The sequence below is a fragment of the Pseudophryne corroboree genome, chromosome 11, assembly GCF_028390025.1.
Source record: "Pseudophryne corroboree isolate aPseCor3 chromosome 11, aPseCor3.hap2, whole genome shotgun sequence".
Lineage (NCBI taxonomy): Eukaryota > Metazoa > Chordata > Amphibia > Anura > Myobatrachidae > Pseudophryne > Pseudophryne corroboree.
Genome location: NC_086454.1, coordinates 317,492,085 through 317,519,044, shown reverse-complemented (window position 1 = coordinate 317,519,044; position 26,960 = coordinate 317,492,085). Strand labels below are relative to the sequence as shown.

The following is a 26,960-nucleotide window of genomic DNA, read 5'->3' as shown; positions in this document are numbered from 1 at the left end:
TCTCCCGCCCGTTTGGGAGCTTTGGTATAATCCCCATGGTCCTTACGGAGTTCCCAGCATCCACTAGGACGTCAGAGAAAATAAGAATTTACTCACCGGTAATTCTATTTCTCGTAGTCCGTAGTGGATGCTGGGCGCCCGTCCCAAGTGCGGACTCTCTGCAATACATGTATATAGTTATTGCTTAACTAAAGGGTTATTGTTATGAGCCATCCGTTAAATGAGGCTCAGTTGTTGTTCATACTGTTAACTGGGTATGGTTATCACAAGTTGTACAGTGTGATTGGTGTGGCTGGTATGAGTCTTACCCTGGATTCCAAATCCTTTCCTTGTTGTGTCAGCTCTTCCGGGCACAGTTTCCCTAACTGAGGTCTGGAGGAGGTGCATAGAGGGAGGAGCCAGTGCACACCAGATAGTACCTAATCTTTCTTTTAGAGTGCCCAGTCTCCTGCGGAGCCCGTCTATTCCCCATGGTCCTTACGGAGTTCCCAGCATCCACTACGGACTACGAGAAATAGAATTACCGGTGAGTAAATTCTTATTTTTTTACCTTTAGGAGAGATCAATCAAACAAAAACCGTAATATTCTTTCTAGTGTCAAGTATCCTCATTGTAAAACACTGTGATCTGCCTTTATTAGTAAAGATATATCTTATCATTGTCCTGGGTAATACAAATATAATGAATGTTCCCTATTCAAAATCATTTATTTTATTGCCTGTTCCAGCACTCTACACATCTCAAATCTAAATCTTCCTTTATGAACTGGTTGTGAAAACTGTTTACTGTTGAAATACACATTCTCAGGATAAGAGCCGTTATTGGACTCACAGATTCTAGTGTTCATTCTTGCACCCTGCACCCGTCACAACCTGTGCAGTTCCTCTTTTCTGCCTGGGGTGTTGCTCTCTGCTGTGATGCTTCTAGCACACTCTGGTCTGTATTTCAGTGCGCAGATACAGATCAGAGTGTGCTAGAAGCACCAAGGCAAAGAATGACACCCCAAGTAGGAAAGAGGAAGTGCAAGGATTGTGACAAGTGCAGAGTGCTAGTATGAACACTAGATTAATTCTGTGTTTAGGGTTCCGTGATGGAAATGGAACGCACCACAACACAATCAGTGAGCACTCTGTAATCTTATATTGTTAGTCATACAGACACCACCTTTACCAAGTGCCAGGAAAGAAGATCAAGCGTTCTTCTGTCTGGTCCCCAATGCAGCAGCTTTAAGGGAGAAGTGTACATTTTTAGCCAGAAAGAATCAAGACTGTGTAGGGGTGGTGTCTCTCCCTCACCCGGAGTCATAACTGTGGGTCTGTAAGGGACTGTGGTCAGTTTTCAGTCGCACCTGTAGGCTCCTGGTACCCATGTATCAGTCATGGCTTAGCAGTGAGCGCTCTACATTCCAGGTCACTAGAGTAGGATGAAAAAGATAGACGAGGGCACTCCAGGGAATGTGTGAGAAGGGTGATTTTCATCTTCTCTGAAAAACCACGTTGCCCACGTTTGTGAAAATATCTGGTCCATCTGTAATCTTAGATTTTTTTTTTTTTCAATCAAAGATTTTGTTGAAGAGATGACATTAAAGACAAGTACAGAAAGTTAGTGTAATCTATATAATATTTTCTGCAGCGGGGTACACTGGTATTCCACAGGGAATAACATTGGGGTGTAGAGATGGATCTTGATCCGAGGCACCAACAGGCTAAAGCTTTGACTGTTCCCAGGATGCACTGCACCGCTTCCTCTATAGCCCCGCCTCCAGGCACTGGAGCTCAGTTTGTAAGATGGTGCCTGTAGAGCAGGTCACTAACAGGTGGGGCTGCGCTAGGCAGCCCTGAAAAGAGTTTATTAGAAGACTTCAAGGGCCGCAGCACTTTCTATGTGTTTATGACATGCTGTGCTGCGGCTCCATCACCTCCCTCAGCGGCGCTGCATACTCCTGCGGCCGGGTTCCCGGGTACTTGCAGCGGAGACGCACCGGTTTTCAGGCACACCACCGCTGTCATTCTCCAGGATCGCGTGGCTGCACTAAAGGGAGGAGGTAAGAGGGTCCCCCAGGTGGGACCTGCTCGTAAATCGCAGTCTGATCGCAGCCCCAGGAGACGGACCGCTCCGCTGGCATGGACACTGTCGCACAGGGACCCCACTATATCCACCAGGGCAAGGAGCATAGGTCGGATTTACTAAAATCCATTTATAAAAGGCTCCACAGTACCCGGTGGTGAAGTCCAGCAGAGGGCTTAAGGCGCTGACCTGTAGCCCCTCCCCCAGCTCCGGGCGCCATCTACAGCAGGTGTTCCCGCCCTGGAGCTGCCTCTCTCCCTCACTCCCTGACTGAGATTTTGGTGCCATTACATAGCTGGACTGATCTCCGGGACTGCTGGGCACTGTCTCCTCTGTAAAGCCGCCTGTATCATCAGCGCTGTGCATTTACAGACACTTAAACAGTGTTCATTCTAGGCTGTTTCAGCAGGGTGCTGCACCCTGCCCATTTTTGACATGTGAAAAAGCACCCTGCCCTTTTTCAGTGCACCCTGCAGGACCATAAATCACCCCCTTGTATACAGAATGCAACAGTCAGAGTGCATATTACAATGTTCTTGTCTATTCCTTGCCCATCTCTGAAATTGGAGCACAATTTCTATCCTTAGCGAACTGGATGGCAGATGAGGGACTGTAAATGACATCACTTTTGTGGCTGCCTGCAAAGCACAGCACCCTGATAAAGAGGTAAAGAACAGGGTAAGCAGTGAGCAGGTGCTGCTTACAGTATTTCCCTAGTAGAATAGACTTTTTTCTCTGACGTCCTAGTGGATGCTGGGAACTCCGTAAGGACCACGGGGAATAGACAGGCTCCGCAGGAGACTGGGCACTCTAAAAGAAAGATTAGGTACTATCTGGTGTGCACTGGCTCCTCCCACTATGACCCTCCTCCAGACCTCAGTTAGATTTCTGTGCCCGGCTGAGCTGGATGCACACTAGGGGCTCTCCTGAGCTCCTAGAAAGAAAGTTTATTTTAGGTTTTTTATTTTACAGTGAGACCTGCTGGCAACAGGCTCACTGCATCGAGGGACTAAGGGGAGAAGAAGCGAACCTACCTGCTTGCAGCTAGCTTGGGCTTCTTAGGCTACTGGACACCATTAGCTCCAGAGGGATCGACCGCATGGAACTGGCCTTGGTGTTCGTTCCCGGAGCCGCGCCGCCGTCCCCCTTACAGAGCCAGAAGCAAGAAGAGGTCCGGAAAATCGGCGGCAGAAGACTTCGGTCTTCACCAAGGTGGCGCACAGCACTGCAGCTGTGCGCCATTGCTCCTCATGCACACTTCACACTCCGGTCACTGAGGGTGCAGGGCGTTGGGGGGGGGGGGGGGGGGGGCGCCCTGAGGGCAATATATGACACCTTGGCTGGCAAATCTACATCATATATAGTCCTAGAGGCTATATAGATGTAAAATTACCCCTGCCAGTATTCCAGAAAAAGCGGGAGAAAGTCAGTTGAAAAAGGGGCGGGGCTTCTCCCTCAGCACACTGGCGCCATTTTCTCTTCACAGTGCAGCTGGAAGACAGCTCCCCAGGCTCTCCCCTGTAGTTTTCAGGCTCAAAGGGTTAAAAAGAGAGGGGGGGCACAAAATTTGGGCGCAATATTGTATATACAAGCAGCTATTGGGAAAAATTCACTCAATATAGTGTTAATCCCAAAATTATATAGCGCTCTTGTGTGTGCTGGCATACTCTCTCTCTGTCTCCCCAAAGGGCTGTGTGGGGTCCTGTCCTCAGTCAGAGCATTCCCTGTGTGTGTGTGCGGTGTGTCGGTACGGCTGTGTCGACACGTTTGATGAGGAGGCTTATGTGATGGCAGAGCAGATGCCGATAAATGTGATGTCGCCCCCTGTGGGGCCGACACCAGAGTGGATGGATAGGTGGAAGGTATAAACCAACATTGTCAACTCCTGGATGACGTAACAGCTATGGGACAGCCGGCTTCTCAGCCCACGCCTGCCCAGGCGTCTCAAAGGCCATCAGGGGCTCAAAAACGCCCGCTCCCTCAGATGGCAGACACAGATGTCGACACGGAGTCTGACTCCAGTGTCGACGAGGTTGAGACATATACACAATCCACTAGGAACATCCGTTACATGATCCCGGCAATAAAAAATGTGTTACACATTTCTGACATTAACCCAAGTACCACTAAAAAAGGGTTTTATGTTTGGGGAGAAAAAGCAGGCAGTGTTTTGTTCCCCCATCAAATGAGTAAATGAAGTGTGAAAAAGCGTGGGTTCCCCCGATAAGAAACTGGTAATTTCTAAAAAGTTACTGATGGCGTACCCTTTCCCGCCAGAGGATAAGTTACGCTGGGAGATATCCCCTAGGGTGGATAAGGCGCTCACACGTTTGTCAAAAAAGGTGGCACTGCCGTCTTAGGATACGGCCACTTTGAAGGTACCTGCTGATAAAAAGCAGGAGGCTATCCTGAAGTCTGTATTTACACACTCAGGTACTAGACTGAGACCTGCAGATAGTGCTGCTGCAGCGTGGTCTGTAACCCTGTCAAACAGGGATACTATTTTGCGAACATAAGACGTCGTCTTATATATGAGGGATGCACAGAGGGATATTTTGCCGGCTGGCATCCAGAATTAATGCAATGTCCATTCTGTCAGGAGGGTATTAGAGACCCGACACTGGACAGGTGATGCTGACTTTAAAAGGCACATAGAGCCTTATAAGGGTGAGGAATTGTTTGGGGATGGTCTCTGGGACCTCGTATCCACAGCAACAGCTGGGAAGAAATTTTTTTACCTCAGGTTTCCTCACAGCCTAAGAAAGCACTGTATTATCAGGTACAGTCCTTTCGGCTTCAGAAAAGCAAGCGGGTCAAAGGCGCTTCCTTTCTGCACAGAGACGAGGGAAGAGGGAAAAAGCTGCACCAGTCAGCCAGTTCCCAGAATCAAAATTCTTCCCCCGCTTCCTCTGAGTCCACCGCATGACGCGGGGGCTCCACAGGCGTAGCCAGGTACGGTGGGGGGCCGCCTCAAAAATTTCAGCGATCAGTGGGCTCGCTCACAGGTGGATCCCTGGATCCTTCAAGTAGTATCTCAGGGGTACAAGCTGGAATTCGAGGCGTCTCCCCCCCGCCGTTTCCTCAAATCTGCCTTGCCGACAACTCCCTCAGGCAGGGAGGCTGTGCTAGAGGCAATTCACAAGCTGTATTCCCAGCAGGTGATAGTCAAGGTGCCCCTACTTCAACAAGGACGGGGTTACTATTCCACACTGTTTGTGGTACCGAAACCGGACGGTTCGGTGAGACCCATTTTAAATTTGAAATCCTTGAACACATACATAAAAAAATTCAAGTTCAAGATGGAATCGCTCAGGGAGGTTATTGCAAGCCTGGAGGAGGGGGATTACATGGTATCCCTGGACATCAAGGATGCTTACCTACATGTCCCCACTTACCATCCTCACCAGGAGTACCTCAGATTTGTGGTACAGGATTGCCATTACCAATTCCAAACATTGCCGTTTGGACTGTCTACGGCACCGAGGGTCTTTACCAAGGTAATGGCAGAAATGATGATACTCCTTCGAAAAAAGGGAGTTTTAATTATCCCGTACTTGGACGATCTCCTTATAAAGGCGAGGTCCAAGGAGCAGTTGTTGGTCGGAGTAGCACTATCTCGGGAAGTGCTACAACAGCACGGATGGATTCTATACATTCCAAAGTCACAGCTGGTTCCTACCACACGCCTACTGTTCCTGGGGATGGTTCTGGACACAGAACAGAAAAAAAGTGTTTCTCCCGCAGGAGAAAGCCAAGGAGCTGTCATCTCTAGTCAGAGACCTCCTGAAACCAAAACAGGTATCGGTGCATCACTGCACACGAGTCCTGGGAAAAATGGTAGCTTCTTACGAAGCAAAATTCCATTCGGCAGGTTCCATGCAAGAACCTTTCAGTGGGACCTCTTGGACAAGTGGTCGGGATCGCATCTTCAGATGCATCGGCTGATAACCCTGTCTCCAAGGACCAGGGTATCTACTGTGGTGGCTGCAGAGTGCTCATCTTCAAGAGGGCCGCAGATTCGGCATACAGGACTGGGTCCTGGTAACCACGGATGCCAGCCTTCGAGGCTGGGGGGCAGTCACACAGGGAAGAAATTTCCAGGGACTTTGGTCAAGTCAGGAGTCGTCCCTACACATAAATATTCTGGAACTGAGGGCCATTTACAATGCCCTAAGTCTGGCAAGGCCTCTGCTTCAAAACCAGCCGGTACTGATCCAATCAGACAACATCACGGCAGTCGCCCATGTAAACCGACAGGGCGGCACAAGAAGCAAGATGGCGATGGCAGAAGCCACAAGGATTCTCCGATGGGCGGAAAATCACGTCTTAGCACTGTCAGCAGTGTTCATTCCGGGAGTGGACAACTGGGAAGCAGACTTCCTCAGCAGACACGACCTACACCCGGGAGAGTGGGGACTTCATCCAGAAGTCTTCCAACTGTTGGTAAACCGTTGGGAAAGGCCACAGGTGGACATGATGGCGTCCCGCCTAAACAAAAAACTAGATATTGCGCCAGGTCAAGGGACCCTCAGGCAATAGCTGTGGACGCTCTAGTGACACCGTGGGTGTACCAGTCGGTTTATGTATTCCCCCCTCTGCCTCTCATACCAAAGGTACTGAGAATAATAAGAAAACGAGGAGTAAGAACGATACTCGTGGTTCCGGATGGGCCAAGAAGAGCTTGGTACCCAGAACTTCAAGAAATGATATCAGAGGACCCATGGCCTCTACCGCTCAGACAGGATCTGCTACAGCAGGGGCCCTGTCTGTTCCAAGACTTACCGTGGCTGCGTTTGACGGCATGGCGGTTGAATTCCGGATCCTAAAGGAAAAGGGCATTCCGGAAGAAGTAATTCCTGCGCTGATAAAAGCCAGGAAAGAAGTAACCGCAAACCATTATCACCGTATTTGGCGAAAATATGTTGCGTGGTGTGAGGCCAGGAAGGCCCCAACAGAGGAATTTCAGCTGGGTCGTTTTCTGCACTTCCTACAGTCAGGGGTGACTATGGGCCTAAAATTGGGTTCCATTAAGGTCCAGATTTCGGCTCTGTCGATTTTCTTCCAGAAAGAACTGGCTTCACTGCCTGGAGTTCAGACATTTTGTAAAGGGAGTGCTACATATTCAGCCCCCTTTTGTGCCTCCTTGGGCACCTTGGGATCTCAACGTGGGTGTTGAGTTTCTTAAAATCACATTGGTTTGAGCCACTTAAAACTGTGGATTTGAAATATCTCACGTGGAAAGTGGTCATGTTATTGGCCTTGGCTTCGGCCAGGCGTGTGTCAGAATTGGCGGCTTTGTCATGTAAAAGCCCTTATCTGATTTTCCATATGGATAGGGCAGAATTGAGGACTCGTCCCCAGTTTCTCCCTAAGGTGGTATCAGCTTTTCACTTGAACCAACCTATTGTAGTGCCTGCGGCTACTAGGGACTTGGAAGATTCCAAGTTACTGGACGTAGTCAGGGCCTTAAAAATTTATATTTCCAGGACAGCTGGAGTCAGGAAAACTGACTCGCTTTTTATCCTGTAGGCACCCAACAAAATAGGTGCTCCTGCTTCTAAGCAGACTATTGCTCGCTGAATTTGTAGCACAATTCGTAGCCGCATTCTGCGGCTGGATTGCCGCATCCTAAATCAGTAAAAGCCCATTCCACAAGCAAAGTGGGCTCATCTTGGGCGGCTGCCCGAGGGGTCTCGGCTTTACAATTTTGCCGAGCTGCAACTTGGTCAGGGGCAAACACGTTTGCTAAATTCTACAAAATTGATACCCTGGCTGAGGAGGACCTTGAGTTCTCTCATTCTGTGCTGCAGAGTCATCCGCACTCTCCCGCCCGTTTGGGAGCTTTGGTATAATCCCCATGGTCCTTACGGAGTTCCCAGCATCCACTAGGACGTCAGAGAAAATAAGATTTTACTCACCGGTAAATCTATTTCTCGTAGTCTGTAGTGGATGCTGGGCGCCCATCCCAAGTGCGGATTGTCTGCAATACTTGTATGTAGTTATTGCCTAACTAAGGGTTATTGTTGAGCCATCTGTTGAGAGGCTCAGTTATATTTCATACTGTTAACTGGGTGTAGTATCACGAGTTATACGGTGTGATTGGTGTGGCTGGTATGAGTCTTACCCGGGATTCAAAATCCTTCCTTATTGTGTCAGCTCTTCCGGGCACAGTATCCTAACTGAGGTCTGGAGGAGGGTCATAGTGGGAGGAGCCAGTGCACACCAGATAGTACCTAATCTTTCTTTTAGAGTGCCCAGTCTCCTGCGGAGCCCGTCTATTCCCCATGGTCCTTACGGAGTTCCCAGCATCCACTACGGACTACGAGAAATAGATTTACCGGTGAGTAAAATCTTATTTTTACCTATTTATTTTAACCCTCTGCTTAACTTTTCTATTTTATAACACATAAGGATTATAACCACTTCAGCACTGGAGGAGACATTTATAATTATCTACTTGCGTATATGCTACAGCCAATCTTTCAAGAAGACTGGACATATACAGTATGTTGCTCACTACAGATGTTGGGTGTTACATTGGTGTCCTATATGTATGTATGGGTATATGATATACTAAGGGGAAAATGTTTGTACAAAAACTAAACATTTGCGCTATGCTTTGTGCGCAAAGCGTCACTTAAAAAATGTGTCCTCCAAAATAAAAATGTGCCCTCCTCAATGATCAGCACCCTGCCCTAAAAAAATCCTAGAGTAAACACTACTTAAGTATTCTACATGTCATTTTAGACAGTGTTAGTTAAGAACAAGTGTACTGCTATCTGAATATTTAGTACAAGTATTCTGTGATATACATCCAGTGTTTACTGTGCATTGTTATATCTGTGTACATACATACTTATATGTAATTTACTAGTCCAGTGCAATTTTATTGTTTATATGTAATAATTCCTGCATTGTACCTGTGACTGAGTGTGCCTGTAGCTGCTGTGTGGATTCCATTCTTGTATATCACACGTTTTGCTATTACTATGGGGGTCATTCCGAGTTGTTCGCTCGCAAGCGGATTTTAGCAGATTTGCTCATGCTAAGCCGCCGCCTACTGGGAGTGAATCTTAGCATCTTAAAATTGCGAACGATGTATTCGCAATATTGTGATTACACACCTCGTAGCAGTTTCTGAGTAGCTCCAGACTTACTCGGCATCTGCGATCATTTCAGTGCTTGTCGTTCCTGGTTTGACGTCACAAACACACCCAGCGTTCGCCCAGACACTCCCCCGTTTCTCCGGCCACTCCTGCGTTTTTTCCGGAAACGGTAGCGTTTTTTCCCACACGCCCATAAAACGGCCTGTTTCCGCCCAGTAACACCCATTTCCTGTCAATCACATTACGATCGCCAGAACGATGAAAAAGCCGTGACTAAAATTCCTAAGTGCATAGCAAATTTACTTGTCGCAGTGCGGACATTGCGCATGCGCATTAAGCGGAAAATCGCTGCGATGCGAAGATTTTTACCGAGCGAACAACTCGGAATGACCCCCTATATTCTGTACCCTGGGGGCTATGTGTGTCAGGGTCTCATATAATATATAGTGCTCCACAGGGTATACTGTTTGTATTTCTCACTGTGTTTTTCAGTCACCCCACACCACTTAAATCCTCTGTTTGAGCTCTGTGTTTACTGTCACAAAACACGGGATTATTTGCTGGGTTTTGTGTTTGTCTGAGTATATTAGTGTTCACTCTAGGGGACGTGCAGGGCAGGGCGCCGGTCCATGAGGGGCACAAGCGTGCGCACGCCACAAAGGGGCGTGGTCAATACACGTAATACAAGTGGGCGGTTCAACCCACAGACGTGGGCGGCCGGCGGCGTCACTGTTGGGGGTGTGCCCAGCACCTACGGAGGTACTGGGCTTCGCCAAGCTCTCTCACAGCGTGAATGGATGCCGCGCGCATGCACACGGCATCTTTACACGCTGGGAGGGCAGAAAGCGGGCGGCTGTTTTTTGCCCTTAAAAAATCGTGCAGGGCGCGGCGCCCTGCTAAAACAGCCTAAAGTGAACACTACTATATTGTACTGTTACACAGGGCGGGACATCCGCAGACGCTCCTGCATCATGCAGTGCTGTCGTCACGGATTCACCAGCGGAGGAAGTGTTAGCTGCTGGTTCAGGCACTGCGTGTCATGCATCTCCCAGTCCGCCTGTGGCCAATCAGGACCCACCTTGGACAGCTTTTTCAAATATGCTGACTACGCTTGTAACGCATCTTACGCCCCCTGTGGGGCCTCCCGTGCCGTTACAGCCACATATTGTCCCTGTAGTCAATCTGCCATGGGCGGATACTCTGTCTACTCAGTTACAGCAATTAAATCAGGCTTTGGTTAGACAAAAGTCCACCCCACGCTCCTCTGGGGCCAGGCGGTGATTTAAATGGGCCATTTCTTCCTCGCAATCCACTAATATTTCAAATAATTCTTCCAATGAGGATGGGGAATATACTGATCCGTCAGACACTGATACAGTTGCTTCTGATGAGGAATCTACAACCCAGGTTGATGTTCCTGACCTTGTGGAGGCTATCAAGCTGATTCTCCAGATTGATGATGACATTGAGCCTCATGTTACGCATATGTCAGGAATCCTGGTCATCTCCATGAAAGAAGTTTTCCCTGTCTAAAAAGATGCTAGCTCGTTATCCTATACCTGCGGAATTGAGTAACAAGTGGGAAACTCCACCGCCGGTGGGCTCTCATGACGCCCGTCTTGTGGTGTCATCTACTCTGCCTGTCACCACTGTCACTTCACAGAAGGAACCAACAAATAAGCGTGTGGAGGGATGCCTGAAGTCTGTTTACACTCTTACCGGTGCTGTACATAAACCCACTATTGCGGCCTCTTGGGCAGCAAAAGGAATTGAAGCATGGGTTCAGGCAATTGAGGATGAGCTACCTCAGGATTTTTCTGACACTGCCAGACAATATCTGTCTTATATTACCACAGCCTCTCACTGTATTCAGGAGGCGGCCGCTGATGAAGGGGTCATGGCGGCCATGGCATCTACTACGTCTATCCTGGCTCGCCGGAGTCTGTGGTTGAGGTCCTAGAAAGTGTACCTGGACTCTAAAAAGACCTTGGAGGTGCTTCCTTTCAAGGGAGACATACTATTTAGGGAGGATCTGAACAAGATTGTGACTGACTTGGCGACGGCCAAGACTGCAGCGTTTCTCCCAAGTACTAATCCTTCTGCTCAGAAGGCTAAGAGTGCAACTTTTCATTCCTTTCGACCTCCAAGTAAAGCAAAAGGTCAGGCGTACCAGAGACAAGCTCATACTTCCAAAACCACAAAGCCCAAATCTAAACAATCCTGGGCTGCCCATCATCCTGCTTCCAAACAAGACAAGCCTGCTGCATGATGGGGTGGGCCTCCCCCTGGGGAACCCCAGGGTGGGAGGCTGACTTCTGCAGTTCACCATGTTTAAAGTCACCTGGGTGCGGGAAGTTGTCTCTCAAGGGTACGCAATCTCTTTCAAGAGACGTCCCCCTCACCAGTTCTGTTCAACGGTTATCACCTCGGATCCGTTGAAAGCACAAGCTCTACACCTGGTTGTACAGTCCCTCCTGGAAACAGAAGTGGTAGTGCCGGTGCCTCTGTCCCAGAGAGGCAGGGGCTACTACTCGACCCTGTTTCTAGTTCCGAAACCAAATGGGTCTTTCCGGCCTATCCTCAGCCTCAAATCATTGAACAAGTTTGTAAGAATGTCCAAATTCCGTATGGAAACCCTGTGCTCTATAGTGCTGGCCATGGAACCCGAGGACTATATGGTATCCCTAGATATACAGTATGCTTACCTGCACATACCTATTGCCATTTCACATCAGCAATGTCTGCGGTTTGCTATTGGCAACCTTCATTTTCAATTCCAGGCTCTGCCATTTGGACTGGTCACTGCACCTCGGATTTTCACCAAGGTCATGCCCGGGATGATGGCTTTCCTCCATTGTCAGGGAATCTGGATCCTGCCGTATCTGGACGACTTGCTGATTCTGGCGAACTCCCAAGATGTCCTCCTCAGTCAACTGGAGATGTCGGTCCAATTCCTACAAGCCCTCAGGTGGCTTATCTATTGGAAGAAGTCCTTGCTGGTCCCTGCTCGGAGCATGTTGCACCTGGGGGCGCTGCTGGACACACACAGCCAAAGACTGTTTCTGTCTCCGGAGAAGGTCCTGAAACTTCAGGACAAGATCAGATGCTTCCTCTCTCGCCAGAGAGTGTCGATACACTCGGCGATGCAAGTACTAGGCCTCTTGGTGTCGGCTTTCGACATGGTAGAGTACGCTCAATTTCACTCCCGCCCTCCGCAGAGGTTAATCCTTTCCAAATGGGACGGCCTGCCTCATCGGATCAGGTCTCAAATGATCTCCTTGACTCCGGAGGTTCGTTTGTCACTGAGCTGGTGGCTACAGGACCAACAGTTGAGCAGGGGTCGTCCCTTCTGGGTCTCCAACTGGGTCCTCCTGACGACGGACGCCAGGGTCGGTGGACCAGGGAGGAATCTCTCCTACCGATAAACATCTGGAATTGCGGGCAATGTTCAATGGTACAGAACAGGCCTGTTCAAGTACAATCAGACAACGCCACCACGGTGGCTTACATAAATCAAGGCGGCACTCAAAGCCACGTGGCAATGATGGAAGTGTAAAAAATCCTCCAATGGGCGGAAGGCTATCTGTCAGCCATATCGGCAGTGTTCATTCTGGGAGTCCTCAACTGGGAAACGGACTTCCTCAGTCGTCAGGACGTGCACGCCGGAGAGTGGAGTCTTCATCCCGAAATCTTTCAACTCCTAGTTGACAAGTGGGGCCTACCAGATGTAGACCTGATGACATCTCGACACATTCGGAGCAAGGACAAGGGATCCTCAGGCAGCGTTCATGGACGTGTTCCCTCCAGTGTCACTCCTGGCCCGGGTAATACGGAAGTTCAAGCAAGAAGGAGGAATACTACTTCTAGTCGCTCCAGCGTGGCCCAGATGGCTTTGGTTCTCAGACCTGCAGGGTCTCTCGATAGTGTCTTCTTCTACTTCCTCAACGCCCAGACCTCCTCGTTCAGGGCCCTTGTGTCTACCCGGACCTGACCAGACTGGCTTTGACGGCGTGGCTCTTGAAGCACCTCTCCTGAGAGCAAAAGTATTCTCTGAGGCGGTCATTCAAACTATGTTGAAAGCCTGTAAACCAGCTTCGGCTCGGATTTATTACAGGGTCTGGAATTCTTACTTCACATGGTGTGCTGCTAAGAACTATGATGCATATACTTTCAAAACTTCCAGACTTCTGGCTTTTCTACAACGAGGCCTAGACTTGGGCCTCCGTCTGGCCTCCCTCAAGGTTCATATATCTGCCTTGTTGGTGTGGTTTCAGCGAAAAAGGCCTCACTCAAGGTTCATATATCTGCCTTGTCGGTGTGGTTTCAGAGAAAAATTGCATCTCTTCCTGACGGTCACACTTTCACTTAGGGTGTTCTACGGATTTAGCCTCCCTATGTCCCTCCTGTGGCTCCATGGGATCTGTCTGTCGTCTTACATTCCCTGCAAGAGTCTCCATTTGAACATCTTGAGTCTCTGGACCTTAAATGCCTTACGCCTAAGGTTGTGTTTCTGTTGGCTATTGCCTCTGCTAGGAGAATGTCAGACTTAGGCGCTTTGTTCTGTCGTCAACCCTTTTGATTTTTCACCGTGACCGGGCAGTTCTTCGACCTCACCCTGGTTATTTACCTAAGGTGGTATCATCTTTTCACCTTAACCAGGAGATTGTGGTTTCGGCCTTCATCTCTTCTGGTTTATCCTCCAAAGAAAGATCTTTGGGCGTGGTACGGACTCTCTGTATTTATGTGGAAAGGACTCCCTCTATCAGGAGGTCAGATTCCCTTTTTGTACTTTTTGGTTTTCACAAACGTGGCTGGCCTGCGAATAAGCAAACCTTGGCCAGATGGATTAGAATGGTGATTGCACAAGCTTATGCGCAGGCTGGGCTCCCAGCTCCTGCTGCTATCAAGGCCCATTCTATTCGGTCGGTTGGACCTTCTTGGGCGGCCCGCCATAGCGCCTTCGCAGAACAATTGTGCAAGGTGGCTACGTGGGCTCCTCAGTGAACACGTTATCAGGTTCTATGCCTTTGATACTTCCGTCTCCCAGGATGCTTCCTTTGGACGCCGGGTTCTTGTGCCCGCTACAGTGCGTCCCCTCCCATGAGGAACTGCTTTAGGGCATCCCGATGTTATTCCCTGTGGAATACCAGTGTACCCCGCTGCAGTAAAGGAGATTTATGGTAGACTTACCATTGTTAAATCTCTTTCTGCGAGGTACACTGGATTCCACAGGGCGCCCACCCTGATGCACTTAGCTTCTTTGGGTATGTATGGCATTAGCTGCTAGTCCCTTCTCCTGTCGTGAGAATGTGGGTCTATGTGACTAACATCTACCGTCTGTCTTACCTGCTGCTGCATTGGACTGGTTAACAAAACTGAGCTCCAGTGCCTGGAGGCGGGGCTAAAGAGGAGGTGGTGCAGGGCATCCTGGGAACAATCAAAACTTCAACCTGTTGGTGCCTCGGATAAAGATCCAACTCTACACCCCGATGTTATTCCCTGTGGAATCCAATGTACCTCGCAGAAAGAGATTCTACCATAAATCTCCTTATATCACATGTAGATCTGCATTGACCAGGATATAAATGAATACACATTTTTTTTTATAGTAATATAAAAAAATAAAGATAGTTGCATGAAACAATCTTTCAGAGGGTGGTCTTCAGGTTGCCGAATGTCGGGATCCCGGCGCACAGTATACCGGCGCCGGAATCCCGACACCCGGCATACCGACAGATATTCTCCCTCGTGGGGGTCCACGACCCCCCTGGAGGGAGAATAACCGTGCCCAGAAGGGGCTCATTTGCGCTCGCCACTCTGTCAGTATGCCGGCGGTCGGGCTCCCGGCGCCGGTATGCTGGTCGCCGGGAGCCCGGCCGCCGGCATACCATACTACACCCCTTTCAGAAACATCCAACAATAATGAACAAAGTACATCCCTGCGGGCCAACGAGTGAAACCTCAGGCATGGCCTATCGGTAATTGTTAAGACTCTTGGGGAAAGGATGGAGTAGGGTCGGGGAGTGAGATTAAAAGAGAAAAAAATAGGGTAAGAAGGAAAAAGAAAAGACCGAAGCAAGCAAGCAGGGAGCGAGTCAATGAGGAGAAAGAAAGTAAGAAGTAAAACTGCTTTAACGGAGACCTGAAAGAGCCACTTTATATTTAGAATATCAAGGTGTCCAAGTGCTATAAAACTTATCCACAGTGTTGTTCATCAGAGAAGACAGATATTCCATCTTCGCCACAAACCATGGGGGTAATTCCAAGTTGATCGCAGCAGGATTTTTGATAGCAATTGGGCAAAACCATGGCCCACATTCCGAGTTGTTCGCTCGCTAGCTGCTTTTAGCAGCATTGCACACGCTAGGCCGCCGCCCTCTGGGAGTGTAGTTTAGCATAGCAGAATTGCGAACAAAAGATTAGCAGAATTGCGAATAGAAATTTCTTAGCAGTTTCTGAGTAGCTCGAGACTTACTCAGCCACTGCGATCAGTCCAGTCAGTTACGTTCCTGGTTTGACGTCACAAACACACCCAGCGTTCGCCAAGACACTCCCCCGTTTCTTCAGACACTCCCGCGTTTTTCCCAGAAACGGCTGCGTTTTTTCGCACACACCCATAAAACGGCTAGTTTCTGCCCAGAAACGCCCACTTCCTGTCAATCACACTCCGATCACCAGAACGAAGAGATTTCTTCGTTAAGCCATGAGTAAAATACCAAACTTTTTATCAAATTTACTTGGCGCAGGCGCACTGCGAACGTTGTGCATGCGCAGTTTACAACTAATCGCACCGATGCAAAGAAAAATGACGAGCGAACAACTCGGAATGAGGGCCCATGTGCACTGCAGGGGAGGCAGATATAACGTGCAGAAAGTTAGATTTGGGTGGGTTATTTTATTTCTGTGCAAGGTAAATACTGGCTGCTTTATTTTTACACTGCAAATTATATTGCAGAATGAACACACCCCACCCAAATCTAACTCTCTCTGCACATGTTATATCTGCCTCCCCTGCAGTGCACATGGTTTTGCCCAATTGCTAACAAAAATCCTGCTGCGATCAACTTGGAATTACCCCCCATATACGGTTCAGGTTCAAGGAAGTAGAAGGGGTTAATTTGTTTTCACGATTGCACAGGCTATGTGTAGAACCATTTTGTTTTCATATTTAGATAATGGACAGGCTGGGGCACACAGCAGAAGCATCGCTGGTGTAAGGGGAGGGCATTGGAATAAAGAGGTTAGATGAACCAGTCACACCTGATTTTGCACTGGTTTTATTTAAATCAATGTGACTACCCAGCACTGGCAATCTAGTCTGTTTGCTGGCGTCTCTGTATAAACATCCGTGGTGCCTCCTACACAGCACCATAGAGAGGTCCAGGCTAAATGCTCGAGGTAGCAGTGCTGTTCTTCCGAGATGGGTCCGCATCCAGCTTTGTCTGTGACATGCATTTCAATAGGGGATTATTTGATACTCTTTGGAACTGTTTATGAAGATGCAGCAGCAATGCAAATAGCGTCCACCATAAACTGTAGACTGGGGCTAGGATTGACGAGGATGACTACATATTCTCAGGTGCCGCGTGATATGTGTGCGCGATAGACTAAATAACGCGGCACTGTTCTGTAGTAGTCTGGCATGGAAGCTTAATGCTTGTGTTGGGAGAGGAGATTAAGGTCAAGTCAATGTAGAACTAGACAAAAGTATTTTCTTGTGCATGTTCTGGTGTACAACTCAACTTAGTGAAAGTGCTGTCTCAGGTATTCAGCTATTAGCGACTCATATAGGCTATGAGTGGTCCTTTGCACTGACCCTCCGTACACGTTCTAGTGCGTGTGTGATCTGTGAAAGTTAATCTCCAGTTCTTGCCTGTGAGTTCGTGTACACTTGCGATGTCCAGCATTGCCTGAAAGAGTTAATGGCTATACAACCGTTTTTTCGGCTTCATGCTGCGGGCAATATGTGTTTTTTCCTCTTTTATATTTCTGGGCTGCAGCTGCTGACAATTCGTCAGGAAGTTGCGAAGGTTCTTGGTAAGGTGTCAGTATGCATTACCTGGGTGTGGATGATATTCATGAAAACTATCCGTCTTGGCGGAATAAATGTGTTTCAAACAGAGCCTGCAAGCTCTGATACTAATTACACAAGAACAGAGCATCTCTCCAATAATCCCTCCCTGAGGTACATCCGATAGGAGCAGTATCTGCAGAAAAACATATTTTGCCTTTCCAGTTCCCTGTTGGAACTGAATTCATCCACCTCATTTGCCGGTCTCCACAGAATTACTGCCGTAAACAGAATGCCGCTTAATCCTCCAATTAGCTTTATAATTAGATAATCGTTTGCCAAGTGAAACAAACTGGCAAAAAATAAAAGTAAAATAAAATAGGAAATTACTTTTTTCTCCCTGTAAAAAGTGCAGTCTGTTGTGTCGCACCTGGCGCTGTACTACGATTGCAATTTAAAAACGTTTTACATATTGAAAGGGGAGGTCTACTGCATCAGTACAAAACGTCTTTTATTCTAAATTAAGTGGCATGTAATTCGTACAAAGGTGCTTTTCATAATACAAAACCGTTATTAGATTATGTTCCCATGTTTGGTGGGCGCTTTGGCCTGGAGTTTAGTAATAGAAGCTTTCTCTGACGTCCTAAGTGGATGCTGGGGACTCCGTCAGGACCATGGGGAATAGCGGCTCCGCAGGAGACAGGGCACAAAAGTAAAAGCTTTAGGATCAGGTGGTGTGCACTGGCTCCTCCCCCTATGACCCTCCTCCAAGCCTCAGTTAGGTTTTTGTGCCCGGCCGAGAAGGGTGCAATCTAGGTGGCTCTCCTAAAGAGCTGCTTAGAGTAAAAGTTTTGTTAGGTTTTTTATTTTCAGTGAGTCCTGCTGGCAACAGGCTCACTGCAACGAGGGACTTAGGGGAGAAGAAGTGAACTCACCTGCGTGCAGGATGGATTGGCTTCTTAGGCTACTGGACACTAGCTCCAGAGGGACGATCACAGGTACAGCCTGGATGGGTCACCGGAGCCGTGCCGCCGACCCCCTTGCAGATGCTGAAGAGAGAAGAGGTCCAGAAATCGGCGGCTGAAGACTTCTCAGTCTTCATGAGGTAGCGCACAGCACTGCAGCTGTGCGCCATTGCTCTCAGCACACTTCACACCAACGGTCACTGAGGGTGCAGGGCGCTTGGGGGGGCGCCCTGGGCAGCAATGAAAGTACCTATGCTGGCTAAAAATACATCACATATAGCCCCTGGGGCTATATGGATGTATTTAACCCCTGCCAGGTTGTCAGAAAAACGGGAGAAGAAGCCCGCCGAAAAGGGGGCGGGGCCTATTCTCCTCAGCACACAGCGCCATTTTCCTACACAGCTCCGCTGCTAGGAAGGCTCCCAGGCTCTCCCCTGCACTGCACTACAGAAACAGGGTTAAAACAGAGAGGGGGGGCACTTATTTGGCGATATTATTATATATTAAGATGCTATAAGGGAAAACACTTATATAAGGTTGTCCCTGTATAATATAGCGTTTTGGTGTGTGCTGGCAAACTCTCCCTCTGTCTCCCCAAAGGGCTAGTGGGGTCTTGTCCTCTATCAGAGCATTCCCTGTGTGTGTGCTGTGTGTCGGTACGTGTGTGTCGACATGTATGAGGACGATGTTGGTGAGGAGGCGGAGAAATTGCCTGTAATGGTGATGTCACTCTCTAGGGAGTCGACACCAGAATGGATGGCTTATTTAGGGAATTACGTGATAATGTCAACACGCTGCAAGGTTGGTTGACGACATGAGACGGCCGGCAAACCAATTAGTACCTGTCCAGGCGTCTCAAACACCGTCAGGGGTTTTAAAACGCCCATTTACCTCAGTCGGTCGACACGGACACTGACTCCAGTGTCGACGGTGAAGAAACAAACGTATTTTCCATTTGGGCCACACGTTACATGTTAAGGGCAATGAAGGAGGTGTTACATATTTCTGATACTACAAGTACCACAAAAGAGGGTATTATGTGGGGTGTGAAAAAACTACCTGTAGTTTTTCCTGAATCAGATAAATTAAATGAAGTGTGTGATGATGCGTGGGTTTCCCCCGATAGAAAATTATTGGCGTTATACCCTTTCCCGCCAGAAGTTAGGGCGCGTTGGGAAACACCCCTTAGGGTGGATAAGGCGCTCACACGCTTATCAAAACAAGTGGCGTTACCGTCTCCAGATACGGCCGCCCTCAAGGAGCCAGCTGATAGGAGGCTGGAAAATATCCTAAAAAGTATATACACACATACTGGTGTTATACTGCGACCAGCGATCGCCTCAGCCTGGATGTGCAGCGCTGGGGTGGCTTGGTCGGATTCCCTGACTGAAAATATTGATACCCTTGACAGGGACAGTATTTTATTGACTATAGAGCATTTAAAGGATGCATTTCTATATATGCGAGATGCACAGAGGGATATTTGCACTCTGGCATCAAGAGTAAGTGCGATGTCCATATCTGCCAGAAGATGTTTATGGACACGACAGTGGTCAGGTGATGCAGATTCCAAACGGCACATGGAAGTATTGCCGTATAAAGGGGAGGAGTTATTTGGGGTCGGTCCATCGAACCTGGTGGCCACGGCAACAGCTGGAAAATCCACCTTTTTTACCCCAAGTCACATCTCAGCAGAAAAAGACACCGTCTTTTCAGCCTCAGTCCTCATTTCCTGCAAACAGGAGTGTCTTATGGGCCTCAAATTGGGGTCCATTAAGGTTCAAATTTCGGCCCTGTCGATTTTCTTCCAGAAAGAATTTGCTTCAGTTCCTGAAGTCCAGAAGTTTGTCAAGGAAGTACTGCATATACAACCCCCTTTTGTGCCTCCAGTGGCACTGTGGGATCTCAACGTAGTTCTGGGATTCCTCAAACCGCTCAAATCTGTGGATTTGAAATATCTCACATGGAAAGTGACCATGATGTTGGCCCTGGCCTCGGCCAGGCGAGTGTCAGAATTGGCGGCTTTGTCTCACAAAAGCCCATATCTGATTGTCCATTCAGACAGGGCAGAGCTGCGGACTCGTCCCCAGTTTCTCCCTAAGGTGGTGTCAGCGTTTCACCTGAACCAGCTTATTGTGGTACCTGCGGCTACTAGGGACTTGGAGGACTCCAAGTTGCTAGATGTTGTCAGGGCCCTGAAAATATAGGTTTCCAGGACGGCTGGAGTCAGGAAAACTGACTTGCTGTTATCCTGTATGCACCCAACAAACTGGGTGCTCTTGCTTCTAAGCAGACGATTGCTAGTTGGATGTGTAGTACAATTCAGCTTGCACATTCTGTGGCAGGCCTGCCACAGCCAAAATATGTAAATGCCCATTCCACAAGGAAGGTGGGCTCATCTTGGGCGGCTGCCCGAGGGGTCTCGGCTTTACAACTTTGCCGAGCTGCTACTTGGTCAGGGGCACAGCCTGGCTGAGGAGGACCTGGAGTTCTCTCACTCGGTGCTGCAGAGTCATCCGCACTCTCCCGCCCGTTTGGGAGCTTTGGTATAATCCCCATGGTCCTGACGGAGTCCCCAGCATCCACTTAGGACGTCAGAGAAAATAAGAATTTACTTACCGATAATTCTATTTCTCGTAGTCCGTAGTGGATGCTGGGCGCCCATCCCAAGTGCGGATTGTCTGCAATACTTGTACATAGTTATTGTTACAAAAATCGGGTTATTATTGTTGTGAGCCATCTTTTCAGAGGCTCCGCTGTTATCATGCTGTTAACTGGGTTCAGATCACAGGTTGTACAGTGTGATTGGTGTGGCTGGTATGAGTCTTACCCGGGATTCAAAATCCTTCCTTATTGTGTACGCTCGTCCGGGCACAGTATCCTAACTGAGGCTTGGAGGAGGGCCATAGGGGGAGGAGCCAGTGCACACCACCTGATCCTAAAGCTTTTACTTTTGTGCCCTGTCTCCTGCGGAGCCGCTATTCCCCATGGTCCTGACGGAGTCCCCAGCATCCACTACGGACTACGAGAAATAGAATTATCGGTAAGTAAATTCTTATTTTTTGCGCAAAAGTCTTCTTTAATCATATGGTGCAAAGTGCAGTTATTTCTTGTAATTAATGGAAACCAATTAGATGTCTGTTTTTATCAATTCAGAGATGTACACAAACCTGATGGTTTACGTATATATTTCTGATGTTTTCAGATTTGTGACGGTCGCACTGCTCCTTTAAGCTGCATCATAATTTACATGCCATGACCATTTTGGGGCGAGGAAGGGTTGGCCACGGCCAGCGTTTTAGAGAACGGGGATGTTAGCTCAGTTGTCTGGGCGTGATGAAGCCAGTGGCTGTGTCCTCGGATGCTGCTTCACTGACCCTGGCAGCATGAAAACACTATGGTCAATGGGGGTCATTCCGAGTTGATCGTAGCTGTGCTAAATTTAGCACAGCTAAGATCAGGCACTCAGACATGCGGGGGGACGCCCAGCACAGGGCTAGTCCGCCCCGCATGTCAGTGCCGGCCCCCCTCCCGCAGAAGTGCAAAAGCATCGCACAGCGGCGATGCTTTTGCATTTGAGGAGTAACTCCCGGCCAGCGCAGCAGCCCGCCCCCCGAACGGTCCGGCTACACCTGCGTTGGCTGAACCGCACCCCCAAAACGGCGGACAGACACCGCCGTGCCGCCCCCTCCCGCCCAGCGACCACCTCTGCCTGTCAATCGCTAGGGAACGACGGCCTTCAGCCGTCCGGCATGCGTGCGCCGTCGCATGCGCAGTTCCGACCCGATCGCTGCGATAAGCTGCAGCGAGCGATCAGGTCGGAATGACCCACAATGTTCACACAGATGATCGGACGCAGTGCAGATGAGAGAAGCAGGCAAGAGTTGTCTATTAACACACACCACCTCTCTCCAAGATTAGCATGCTGTCATACAGCAGCTGCGTCCAAAGACTTCTTGTCACTGCTAGAGCAGGGAAGCAGATTACTACATTCAACCATATAAAAGTATAATAATAATAATAATAATAATAAAAATATGGTTTGGTTGCTACACTAAAGAGCATAAAACTTTAGGGGTATATTCAATTAGGCATGGAGTTAAACTCAAAGGTAGGGCAATTCAATTGTTTTCCCCTGCAGCTGCCACTAGATGGTGACCAATGGAGCATTCCAGTTGTTGCTGCATTCAGGCGCGGGCGTGGTTTGGACGCCTTATCCGGGACTTTAGACAGGTTTAGCAGCTAAACCCCTTTATTTCAGCGCTATAAGCATGATAATTAATGTGCACCTATAACAATTGAATTGCTCCGTTGGGCGACCATTAATTATAGCGGTGCTCAAAAGAATTGAGTTCTCCCAAGGTTTCACACCAGGAGCTATTCAATTATTTAGCATATTTCCCGCACGGTAAAACCTCGGGTTTTGACGTAAAATGCAGGAATCTATGGGTTTCACCGTGTGTTAAATCTCAAGTTAATAAAAGTGCACCCTCGGGGTTTAACGCATGGGGGATGCAGGACCTTAATGAATAGATCCTACAGCTAATTGAATATGCCCCCAAGACTTCGAAATAATATTAATAAAGTTGTTCCTAGCAATGCCAAACTAGTGCATAAAAATCTACTCCAAAATAGTTCCAGTAAATATGGTGCAAACTCCCTGCTGTCTTGAAGGGGTTACACTGAATGTGCACCCGGATTTGTTAGTCGGAGTCTGGGGCTGCAATCTGGCAGGGCCGTTGCTGGAAGTTGCACAGAAACAACAGCTGTCTCATTGGGAGAACTCTAGAACCAGAGATACTTTATAAGGAAGTTCGCTAAATGAGCTTTTCTGGTCTGTAGTCCTACTTCTCCGGTTCATTGTACGATGAGCCCCAGGTGACACTTATTTACATAAATACAGCTAACATTGGCCACAAGATGTACGTTAGGAGATTGCATGAAAGTGCAGTAATGATTATGATGAATGGAGCTGCCCTGTCTTACATCCCAACCACCGTCTGTCTTGGAAACAGTCCTTAGAATGTAATGGTCCGTTTATTTTAGGCACCAAACTGCAGAAACTATTGTGTTGAACGAGTCTAAAGAACATACAGTTATGTACATAATAGAACTTAATGTCAGGACGTGTTCTAGTCATTAAATTGAGGTACATTAAGTTCCGCATAAAAGTAGTTGTAAAGATATTAAACATAAGTCAATAAATGTTTGATTGACATTACACTTGCATCTTATAAAATGTAGTCATACGATCATGTAGGGGACAGACGCTACACCCAACTGTCATCACTTAGGCTGGATAGGTGACCTGACAGTGTCCGGCCATATAAACCAGTCCTTAATGGAAAGTGATCTATGTGTTCCATTGTACAAGATTACAATCCAGAAATATGAGCAGAAAGAATGATACACTGACAAAAAGAAAAGGCGTCAGGACCCCTTGGCTCTCCCTAACCTTAATCAACACCAAAATAAACTGTTCCGGCATGTTGTTTCTGCGGGTGTGGTTCATTAGGTCGACATACATTGGGTCGACCACTGGAGGTCGACATGCAAAAGGTCAACATGAGTTTTTTTTTACTGTTTTTGGTGTCGTTTTCTTCGAAAAGTGACGGGGAACCCCAATTAGTGCAACACGTCCCCTCGCATGGCGAGCGAACTTCGGGCAAGGTGCCTCGCTCTGCTAACGCTGCGCTCGGCACAGGTTACCGTTCCCAATTGTAGTCCACGTGGATCGCTAAGTATGAAAAAGGTCAACCTTTTTGCATGTCGACCTAATGCATGTTGAGCTTAAGTGGTCGACCCAATGTATGTCGACCTTTTTGCATGTCGACCTAATGCTTGTCGACCTAACAACCGCCATCCGTTTCTGCTATGACGTGCCAAATAGCAACAGACTGGAAAAGCCTAACTCCCTCCCCCATGCAGGTGATAATCTCCCGGATTCGGTATGTGCACAATATGGAATATATGACTGCTGTTATACGTAACTCCTCTAAACTATTTGATAAAGTTTGGTCTCCCTGGCTATCCTTCCAACAGGCTTCCTCCCCATTTATACCCTGATAAACTAAAAACGATACCTCTCGAGTGTGGAGGCCACCCCTCTGCTTCTATCTCCCTTTCCTGTACCTTCAACTTGACTTGTTCTTTTTCCTTCTTCTCCCTGCTTCTCTCTTTTTTGTCTCTCCGACTGTTCTTTCTTCCACTCTCTGTTTCCAGTTCTCTTCGACGGATTGCCACACCGTCGCCGTGAGACACTCTTCTTGCTACTTTAAATTTTAAAATTGGATCCAACCTGTTGATGTTATACTTAATCGCAACTTTATCTGTAATCTAACTGACCAGGTCTTTTGGTATATTTTGCTTGCTGTTATATTTTTGTGATCCTCTCAATAAAATTGTGTTAAAAAAAATAAAAATAAAAGGCGTCCGGAAAGCCATTATTATCTTGCTTTGCAATCACCCTCCGTGTAAATGCCAAATCTTTTGTTCGTATTGGGAATAATTAACCATAGAGAAAACGCTAACTTGCCTCACTTAGGTTTGGTTTGTTCCGTTTTGGAGAAGCTCACGTGTTTATCAGAAGCATCAGCGAGGTATTAGACCTTCATTTCACACCATGAGATTAGCTGAACATCTGTCACTTAATGCACTGTGCAATTCTAAGAAATGTCAGTGCACCCGCTCAGCGGTAACAGGAGATGTTGATGGTATTCCTGGCTCACGTTCACAGGTGCTGTACGACCTAATGGTAGTAGACCATTATCACAGGTTCAGTGCATGCTGAGCCTCAAGCTGTCATCTTTGCGCTTGTGCAGGGAGTAACATAGAAACATAGAATTTGACAGCAGATAAGAACCACTTGACCCATCTAGTCTGCCTCCCGGCATCTAAATATATAGGGTGGAATTCAAATGTTTGAAAAGTCGGTTGGGTGTCTGTTTTTTCCTGTCTATTAAATAGGAAAAAACAGACTCCCACCTGACTTTTCAAACATTTGAATCTCCCCCCATAATGTCACCTGGAGGCAGCCAGTTTTGGCCAGGACTCTTCATGGGAGTGTAGCCTGTCAGTTCACTATGAGGCAGTGTCATCACCGAGTGCGCAGACATGGGGGAGGAGGAAGGGGGGGGGGAATTCAGTTGTTTTATTTTTGGCTGCCACTAGAGGGCGCCTGACGGCAGCAATTCAGTTGTTCTGCTGTTCGGCATCCATTTGCCACGCAGAACACATTTTTTCTCGCAGCCTCCTGAGGTGCAAGAAACAAATGTGTCTTAAGTTGGCACTTTGGACGTCCAAATAGGTTTTCCGTGGCTAAACCCAGTCTGTTTGGGCCAGATCTGCATGGGCGGCAATTGAATTCTAACAATTGTTTGGGAGCCTAAACTGTACCATTTAGACACGATTATTAGACTCCCAGAACAATTGAATTCCCCTCCAAGGAGTCTTAGTCAGTGCTGGATATAAGCGCAAGTCACAGATTTTTGTGGTCTTGTGACATCATACATTACGGGACTGAAGTGGACTTGTCGATGCGAATTGCTGCCAAAACAGCCACTCAATATCTTCAATCCCTTCTGCCTAGAGGAAGCTGACTTTGGGGGTCCTGAAACCCCAATACAAGTTGCAAACTGATGAAGATGATGGCCGCAGGGTGTGTCTGATTGGACGAAAGGAACCCCCACATGCATTATGGAAAGTTAAATTGCAGCTTTTTATTTAAAGTCAAATGGCGTGACATTGGATACCCTCTGTCCACAAAGTATGCTGCATACACAGGGACATGTATTAAGCCTGGAGAAGTGATAAAGCAGTGATAAGTGCAAGGTGATAACGTACCAGCCAATCAGCTCCAATATGTAAATTTACATATTGGAGCTGATTGGCTGGTGCGTTATCACCTTCCACTTATCGCTGCTTTCGCTTCTCCAGGCTTAATACATCTGCCCTAGTACTGTTGGGGAAGGGACAGGCTGCCCATATGCTGGAGTATTGTTATTAAAAATAATGAAGTCTTGTTCTATTAGCATTAGTTGTATACTGCTAATTTTTTTTTGTACACACAGTGAAGCCACACCTCCTGTCTTAATCCTGGCATATCTTACACTGGGTTGTGGAAGTGGAGAGAGTCGCAGCTCCCGAGCCAGGTTTAGATTAACAATTGAATTGCCCCAAAGTGCCTAGTACACAAATAGGGTAATTATTTCTATTGCCTACAAAATGTCTTTTTTTTTATTTTTTTATTACATGTATTTGATATTTGTTTTCATTTGGGTAAGGTAAGTCCAAGAATTGGCTGCACTGGGCCCACGGTGTCTATTAGCGGCACTGCTACATTTCCAATTACCACCTTAAAATGGCTGCAGAAGTCAGGTGTCAGAGAGAACCAATGAGAAGCCACATTATCCATGATGATGAATTGTGATTTTCATCACTCCTCTAGACCGTTGTACAGTTGCTTTTTTCTTTTTTTATTGTTGCAGTGATTAGCATTGCTGCCTCTCAGCACTGAAGTCATGACTTCAATTCCAGACCAAGGTCTATTGGTGTGCAGTTTGTATATCCTCCCCTTGTATGGGTTACCTCCCACATCCCAAAAACATACTGGTAGTTTAATTGGTTGCTGAGTACAAAAATTAATCCCTCCATGTGGGCGTTCTTGAATGTCCTAGAGAATATTGATTGTAATCTCCACGGGGGCAGGGACTGATGTGAATGGCAGATCATTTCTGTAAAGCCCTGCATAATATGTGTTTACACTATGGTGGTCATTCCGAGTTGTTCGCTCGCTAGCAGTTTTTAGCAGCC

General features: G+C 47.7%; 1 protein-coding gene across 3 annotated transcripts in view; it reads left to right on the top strand.

The window, feature by feature from the left end:
- The window catches only part of BANP (BTG3 associated nuclear protein), a 753,599-nt gene that overhangs the window by 24,397 nt on the left and 702,242 nt on the right, over nucleotides 1-26,960 (top strand). Inside the window, exon 2 of one of the 3 annotated variants that reach the window (XM_063945659.1) lies at nucleotides 26,219-26,348. The exons of the other annotated variants lie outside the window; for them this stretch is intronic. The gene's annotated coding sequence lies outside the window, so the exon portion shown is untranslated. The remainder of the gene's footprint in view (nucleotides 1-26,218; nucleotides 26,349-26,960) is intronic. 3 annotated transcript variants of the gene reach the window in all.